This window comes from Pelecanus crispus, chromosome 1 (genome assembly GCF_030463565.1).
Source record: "Pelecanus crispus isolate bPelCri1 chromosome 1, bPelCri1.pri, whole genome shotgun sequence".
NCBI lineage: Eukaryota > Metazoa > Chordata > Aves > Pelecaniformes > Pelecanidae > Pelecanus > Pelecanus crispus.
The window spans coordinates 35,632,435-35,640,957 of record NC_134643.1 but is presented as its reverse complement, the minus strand read 5'-3'; positions in this window follow the sequence as shown (position 1 = coordinate 35,640,957).

Genomic DNA, 8,523 nt, shown 5'->3' with positions numbered 1-8,523 from the left:
TTGCTCATAGAAATTCATCACAGTTAATTTGTTTCCCCTCTTCCACCCATGTATTGCATTGTTCCGTTACTATCCGTAGCCCTTCAACCATAAGCTCTGCTCCTTTAGGGCAGCATCACCTCTTGTTATCAACCCCAACTAGAGTGATGTCAGTTCACAGCCTTCCCCCCTCGCCTTTTAGCCAAAACTCTGCTCTCCCATTGTACGCATCCAGTTTGTTGGTTTGTTGGTTTGTTTGTTTGTTTGTTCTGTTGCTGTTTCATGCACCATTTGCCTCATTGGGTTAAGTGTAGCATTCTGGTTACAGGCACAAAAGGCACCATGAGCGTATAAACGAGCTTTGTATAAGCGTAGGTCCTAAATCTGTTGCTTCTCTCTGATGTTCTGGTGGGGGAGCCAGGCCCAGGGCTTGGCCATTTTGTGGCTTTGGGGAACAGACCTGTGTCTTTGTGATGGGGTGCAGGGAGCAGGAGAAGGGCAGCCACCACCACCAGCCACCGTTCCCCGGCACACTTCAGTTGGAGCCTGACCAGAACTAGGCTTGACCCCAAGCCATGAGTACTTGAGCCTGAAGAGAAGCAGATGCTCAGAGATTTCCATAGGAAGTCTGCGTTTTCTTCAGCATTAACCTGTTTACTAATGCCCCACTTCTCTCAGAACAAAAATGGCAAGCTCCAGTTTTATCAAAACCCACGCATTTAATCATACCTCATGCCTTTTCCATTCTGGGATTCATTTGTACGTATCTTGTAGAGACTGGCTCCTCTTTTGTGTCTTACCCTCCTCCCACTGAAGTCAGCGGGGTTTTTGACAGCAGCGGGAGCAGGATTTGACTCACCCTGCCAAACTACTGGATTTCTAATGGAAATTGAAATCTGTACCATTTCTTTAAACAAACAAAAACACTTTTTATATTTAAAATATTTCATTTACATTTCCTATCAATTCTCCATAACGATTAAAGAAAAAGACATTCAATTACTACTAGCAGAAACACTGTAACTTGCATCTGTTGTCCATAAAATAAGCATTTGCCTAATGCCTTATAGCTGGTGTAGAGAACTACTTGTAGAGACTCAAATGCTAAGCAGGTGATCGTTAACCATCCTGAGCAGACATCTTTTATTAGTGCACTGCCAGCAGCATAAGCGTGTTCACTTTGTGTCATTCACCGTGTGAGCTAAAACACGTCTCAAAATATGAAGCCGGCTCCCACTGAAAGAACCAATGGCTAAAGGGAGCCCCGCTTCACAGCCGAGGGCTGAGTGATGCCCTCGGTGTGCTGGAGCCGTACCTGTCAGTATGCCGTGATCCTCTTGTTCCCAGTAGCTGGTTCATTGCCGACTCCCACTGTAACTGTGGAAGGAGACTGTCATCAGCTGTGGGGAACCTGTCACTGCAGCTTGCTCTTTTTAAGGTTAGGGATGGAGAATTCGGGGGTCTTGGGATTTCTGTGAGCTATTGAATTGCCTCAGTTGCCATTGCCTTGTCCTCCAAGGCTAGAAGTCACTGAGAGTTGAGATCACAGAGCACTTCTCAGGACCTTGAAAGCTGGTTTCTGAGGGTGACATCCAGAGAGGTTAGTTTGGGGCCTTCCTTGGAAACTGGGCATCGAGATGCAGAGCGGTCATGCTGCAGAAAGTAAACCTACTAAACCCAGACTTCTAGATCTGTACCTCAGCCTAGGCAGTGAGGTACTCGGCTCTGCCGATGCTCCACTGTGATCAGAAATAAGGCAGAGTAGACTCTGCAGGCTGCCCAAGTCCTTGGAGTAGCCCAGCAGCAAAAACAAAACTGGAAGCCTCCTCCCTCCAGATGAAGTGACCTGCTAGACTGCAGAGCGGGGTTTCCTTAGTCTGTCCTCCTCCTGGCCCTTCAGACTTTGAATCCTTGCGGCACAGGCTCCCAGCAAGGTCTCTGGTGCAGCGTCCTTCCTCCCAAGCACCCCCCAGCCCAACATTTACACGCGAACCACTGAGCTACCTGGGACCCCTGGGCTGAGGCAGCTCATGCTTTCCACCGGCTGGTCTCAAACCCTTGCCTGTGATGGGGCAGGTCACCAGTTTTCTCTGCAACATCTCTTTATGGGACTGATCCCTGCCCTGATTCACAGAGAAGTCCATACCATAGCCTACAAGCCCAGGTGTTAGTCAAGCTCCAGAGAGAAGAACCCATGCTTGGTTCCTATCTCCTCGCAGCTCATTCCAGGCATCTTCCCAGCTTGGGGTGTAAGTTTGTGGCTCCCCTTTCACAGACACCCAGTTCTGTCTGGTCACTGCAGCAGGAGCCCAGCATCTCACTCCGTTTTCTGACTCAGCTTGCTGGGGTCACATTTCAGGTTTCGAGGTGCCTTATAATCTCTCTGGATCTCATCCCAAAAAACCTAACTCAGACCTGAGAATGCTGTACTGTGTTATCCTCAAAATGCTCCAGGGCTCTCCTGCTTTCCTCCCCCCTTTATCCTTCTTCTACTACTGATTTATGTGCAGTCATTGGGGGGCTGTGAAAGAGGACATCCTGGGAGCAACTTCAGAATACCCAGGTAGGAGCTAGAGGTCTGATCTGTTGTACAGGGTCCCAACAAGGTCACGACTGTGACATCTCCCTTCCACCCCGCCTCCCAAATAATCTGTAGTCTCGTGTTTAAAATACCAACCATTGAGTTTTGGCACCCAGTTTCCTTCAACTTGAAGGACTGTTGGGTGACTGCTCCTTGCATCTTCCTAAATCTCCTCCATCGCTATCCCTCTCTTTTCTGCCTTCTCCTTTTTCCCAGTTTATGTGTATTTTGGAGTTTTACTGGATAAACAGGGAGAAGAATGAGCTGGGTGTGTGCATGGAGTGAAATTACCCGAGGTACTGGACCATCAAAGCATATCTTAGATACTGAAAAATAGATAGTCAAAATATTGAGTCTTTAAACAGACTTTGTCTCTGGGTCTCTGAAAAAAAAGAGGGTATTTTGCTTAGACTGATTTACTGGCATCATATTTATAGATATTTATGGAAAGGAATCATGTGTTTATTGATGTCTGTGGTAATGAACGTGAAATAACGTGCTTTTTGTTTTCTCATCAGGTTTATACATTCTTAACAGAATGCAATAGACCCTGCTGTAACTGTCAACATCAGTGATGGATGACAATATTTGTATGAGGTTATCTGTAAAATGTACTGCTGTTATTCAGTTCATTTGAAATAATAGTGAACTTGTAGCCAACGGTGTACGAGTCCCACATTTTAGCTAGGATTTTAAGAGCACAGTGAAATGCTGTAGGAGTTTCTCTATTGTTAATTTAATAGGATCCAGAGTACCGTATCTACTTAGTAGGTGGTAGCATGCTTTCTTTTCATAGAGAGTTTATCACTATTGTGAGAACTGCAAATGTCGTAGACTGGATGCAGAATTGCTCCTAATAACTACAACAAAATACTTTAATATTCTCATTTGCATAATAGTGACAATTGAGTAGTGAGGGACAAGGAAGGACTAATTAGAAGCAGGGGCTCCTAGTAAGATTGTAGGAGTTAATCCTGTACTTAAAAGACGGCCTTGCTGCCTCTCCTAGTCCACAGCACATTGCAAAGAAAATAGTCATGAGCCTAAAGCACCCTTATGGTTGCAGAATACAGCTGCCCTTCTCTGTCCGATGGCAAACATGCCTAGTAAGTAAAACACAGAAAATTGTTATTTGGGAACAGTACCTCGGGAGCAGTGGCCTCTCTGGGTGATGCTTGCTCCTGGTCAGAGGGCCAACGACAAACCCCTGCACCGGCACAGAACTTTTGTAGGGCTGAGGTGGACCGAGCGGTGCCCGGCCTGAGCACAGGCCCAGGGCAGAACGGCCAGTCTCGTCCTGCGAGGTCAGGGATGGGGGTGCCCATCCGCTCCCGAGGGCTGCTCTCCTGCGCCACACGCTGACCCACAGCTTGTGCTCCACATGCCAGTGCAGACTGGACGATACGTGGGTTGCGTCCGTACATCTGCCTTACAACGCATAAGCTCCACACCTCTCTCTGATATTATTAATAGTAACAATTAACGGTATCTCTAGCTTATCTTTAAATGAATAAGTTTCTTTGCTTGAACCTTACATTAAGGCTAAAGAGCATCTCTTGGTCAAAACAAAACTCTTTCCGTGTGGTGGTGTCCCTTCTCCAGTCCTACCGTCCCACCCCAGTGCCTGTAGGAGAAAGGCACAGCAGAATGTACTCAGCTCCATCAGCAGCTCCACGAGATGGCTTTATCACCTGGCACCAGGGTGCTTTCCTAAACGACTCCCCAGAGCCCTTGGCGCCAGGAAAATCCTTATTTCCTATAACTTACACAAAGAATGTTTTATTTGTATCTAATGTAAGGATTTCTGTAACAAACTGTGAAAAAAAAAAAAAAAAGATAATGAATTAATAAAAAGTACAGGGCTGGAAAGGTCTAGAATTCACAAATTGTACACATGCCTATGTTTCTGAAGACAAATCTATGCAGCTGTGTTGTATTGTAGGAAATTTCATTTTTATGTACAGATATATTGTAAATAAATAGGATGCTGTATATTTTTGCAGTTCTTTATGCCCTATGGTATAGAAGTGTTGAGATAGGCTCTGCATATTAAGAATAATTTTAATAGAAATACAAATACTTTAGCTTCTGACTTAGCAAAATGTATATCCTTTCCTTTCTCCCAAGAGCTCACAAGTTAAATCCTAAACTTGAAATTATAATTACATCACTGATGTAACAAGAAAAAGAGAAATAAAAGGTCCAATGAAATTGCTAGGATTAATTCCAGCACATGACACTCTGTTTTCTCAACAGCAAGTTATCCAGTCTTCTTTCTGGGTAAAGTATCTCCCCTGTAAAGGGCCCCTTTGGTACCCATGTACCTCTTACCTCCTCATTTGAGGTCAGGTGGTAGTAAAGTGCTGGAAAGGCTTTATGCAGAAAGCAGAGCAAATTGCAGCCAGCAATCTGACCCAGCATTATGCTATATCCAGGCATGTATTTACTCAACTAGTAAAATCAGGGCAGGACTTCGCATTTCCATTTTCAGCCACCAGAAAATGCCTGTAGTGCAGGAAAAAAAAAGTACTACAAGCCAGGGGCGGGCAGCAACCAGAGCAATCCACACTGTTTCTAGCCCACTCCCTTCCTGCGGAGTCCTGCGGCTGCTCCTCTGCTGCAGACCCAGGCATGCTGCTATCATGCGACCAAAACACTAGCACCTGAGGCTGACGAGAGCATCCCCAGCCAGGGACTGCTTGCACATCCCACCCCACGAGCTGGCAGAGGCCGGCATTTTGGTCGTGGGATAGCTGCGTGTCCAGGGGTGAGGATGATGGGAGGGGAGGGTTGTGTATGTCATCAGAGTGCCTCCGTCAAGAGCCTTGCGTAGTCTTTCTTGCTGGTAAAGCACAGAAACGTATTTTTTCAGGATTGCTGAAAAACGGAGGTTGAGAAACACATCTAAAAAGAATTGTATTTTTTTTCCATGTTTACTTTATGGTGTTGGATGGAAATGAAACTTGAAATAATGATTGTTTTCACCGTGAGCACAGATTTGAGGAAAAAAACCTATATGCAGTCACTTCTACAGAGCTTTTCAAATTAATACAAATGTACATTTTGTTTTCACTGTTATAGCCAACAAAATGTAAACTGTAAAGGTATTTTTCCACAAGACTTGAACTTTAACTTGTTTATAAAAACCTGTTTTTAGTGTCCCAAGAAATGTTAAGGCTCACCCAGATCCAGTATAAACAATACTGTTTGAATGATGTACGCTTGGTATGAGCTCGTCTCTAATAGATTGTTGAAGTGAGTCATTGATAATATTTTGCTCCTGCTGACATCACCATACTTTGTGCTGCTCATATCCAAATAAATGATGCAGTTTTTTCAGTTTCTGTGTGTAAATAAAAAAAAGGTATTAAGTTCTATAATCACTGTGTTACCTCTATAGTTTTTAACATTAAAATTGTGATCTAAACTAATGTTGGGGCCATAGTCATTCTTTCAAAGGAATTACTATATATCATAATGCCTTAAACAGCATGTGCTGCCTGCTCTTGCACAAGAATTTTCACTGAACTCGGGGCCTACAGCTCTTGCAAAGCCAACTGTTATTAGACTCGGTGGAGTGTATAGAGTAAAACATCAATACATGGCTGTGGAGCATTAATGTGAAGTTTCTGATACAGTTTTAAAGGGACCTGAAGCTGGGGCGTATGTTCACCACAGATGAAGATGACAGCATTTCTCAAGCCCAGTCCTTGTTTCTGCCTGTTTCCTGAAGACTGTCGGAGCACTCACCAGTCTGTTTCAGAGTCAAGTCAGGCGCTTTAGCTTTAAGAGCTTCTGTTAGTGTTGGGTTTGATTTCAGATGCCAAATTGGTGCCTGGTATGGCTAAACCCCTGCTGGACCTTCTCTGCTGTGGAAGCGGAAGCTGTTAGAGCAGATGGATGAGGAGTATCCCAAGGACAGTAATGTCTTAAGCATTCCCAGCTAGGTCCGCCACAGTGCCTCTGTCAAAGCCTCAGAGGGTCTGGAAAATGCTAAATTTTTGCTTTTGACCACTAATTTTACTAGTGCTCAGGTTGTAGTGACCACTTACAAAAAGACCTCTTGGCTAGAGCCCTAGCCATGTGACTGAGTAGCTTACTTAACAGGATGAGTACAGCCAACATCTCTGTGGCACATTTTGCCGGGCCCCTGTGCAATAGAAGCGATGGGAGGATTTATCAGAGGATCCTTGGCAAGCCTCTGCCTGGTCCCCAAGCCCAGGCAAATGTCTTGAAGCCATAATCCTGGGAGCACAGAGGCACATGATCTGATAGTGTCTCCTGTTGGGGCATACCCACTTCTCTGCCCAGCCAAGACCAGTCATCTCAGAGCCATACCTTAAAACATGGGAACATGGGTTGTGGTGCAGAGGAAACAGAGGAGACGCTACATTTCCTATCTTCCTTGCTAGCAGAGGCAACAACAAACATCTGTTGCATTCTGCAGTGCAGTCTGACAGCTTCACCTGAAGCTCACCTTAAGCCACACAGCCAAAGAAACACCAACATCCTTTCCAGCACAAACTTCTACCTTTGGTTTGGCTTGGTCTTCATGTATCCCTAAGGTTAGCCAGATCTCTGAGTTTGTCTGACCGGTCCCTACTTGGGTGTGGGAAAAAAAGGAAAACTACCTAAGGCAAGCTCTGCCTGAGGGAAGAGACCCCCCATTTGGTTCAAGTGGAGTCTTAGTTTGACTTAAGTTTGTCTGAAGTTGCAGTTAGTCTTCAGGCGGAAGCCCAAATTCAGGCCACTGTTAAGATGTCTTATTCCCCACTGTACCAAGAGCTGGTAGTAAGCACTCACGCCAACTTTAAGAAGTGTGGAGAAAGCGGAGGTGGTAGGAGCAGGGATGAGTGGTAAGTCCATTTCTAAGCCTTGCTGATCCCAGACCCTTGATAAACTGAACATGGGCTTCACTTCTTACACCCTGTTCTCCTCAGACCCACGCAGGACAGCAGCACCATTTGCTTTGCAGTCAGTTGCGTTCGCTGAAATACTGACTTCTTAACACAGACCCCACTGTGGTTAGACAGACGTTTTCAGGCAGCCTGGCATCTGTATTTTGCAAACATTAAGCGCCATGCATTTCTCTTTCAACTTACAGAAAATGGAGTCCTTTAAAGCTGTTGGTGTTACACTGCTAAATGCGATGGCGCTGGCAAGGGACGGTGCTGCTGGCTTAGTGTGCCTCAGCCTTGCCATGGCTCACTGCTTGAAAAACATGAGGTTACTGGGATTCTTGGAAAAAGGTGTAGTTTGGCCAAGGCTCAGACAATAGAGTTAGGAAAGTAAACTGTGATGGGCTGGGGTGGCACAGGCCAATCTGCAGAGCAAATCCACCTTGCGAGGCTGATGGTCATGCCTGGCTGACTGCTGCCCTCTGTGACATCCCTGTGCTATGGGCCCAGGGAGGCTGCTGCCCCGGAAAAATGGAGGGAAGTTTATTATCAACGGGAGCCAGAATGTACCCCAGAGCTGAGAACCACATCCCTGCCCTGGAAAATGCCACCTGGCTTAAAGCCTCAGCTCCTTTCCTCAGAGAGAGACAGATCCCTCTCCTCCTGCCTATGTCCCCTTGGGAGAGCGTTTGCCCAGTAGTCAGCAAACCTTAAGCACTGTCCTCTTGCCAGTTATGAAAAGCTGGTGAAATTCACCTAGTTTTTGGTGGAGATCATTAGTTCAGACTACACCCTTTGAATGTACCAGGTGCTGATCGTGCCCATGACATGCTCCCACAAGCTCTTCCTTTCGGAACCCGTGCTCAGGTAAGTTCCCAAAAGTGACTCTTTCCAAAAACTGTTGTTTTCCCAGCAGTGCTCACTTCACATAAGCTTTGCAACAGCTGGACCATCCCCGTTACTGCCTGTTACAGACCTGCCCTGCAGCCCAGGCAGAGCTGCCGGCTCCCCGCACCTCACTTAGGAAGGGTTTGCTCAACCATTCCCCTTCCGCAGCACCGGATG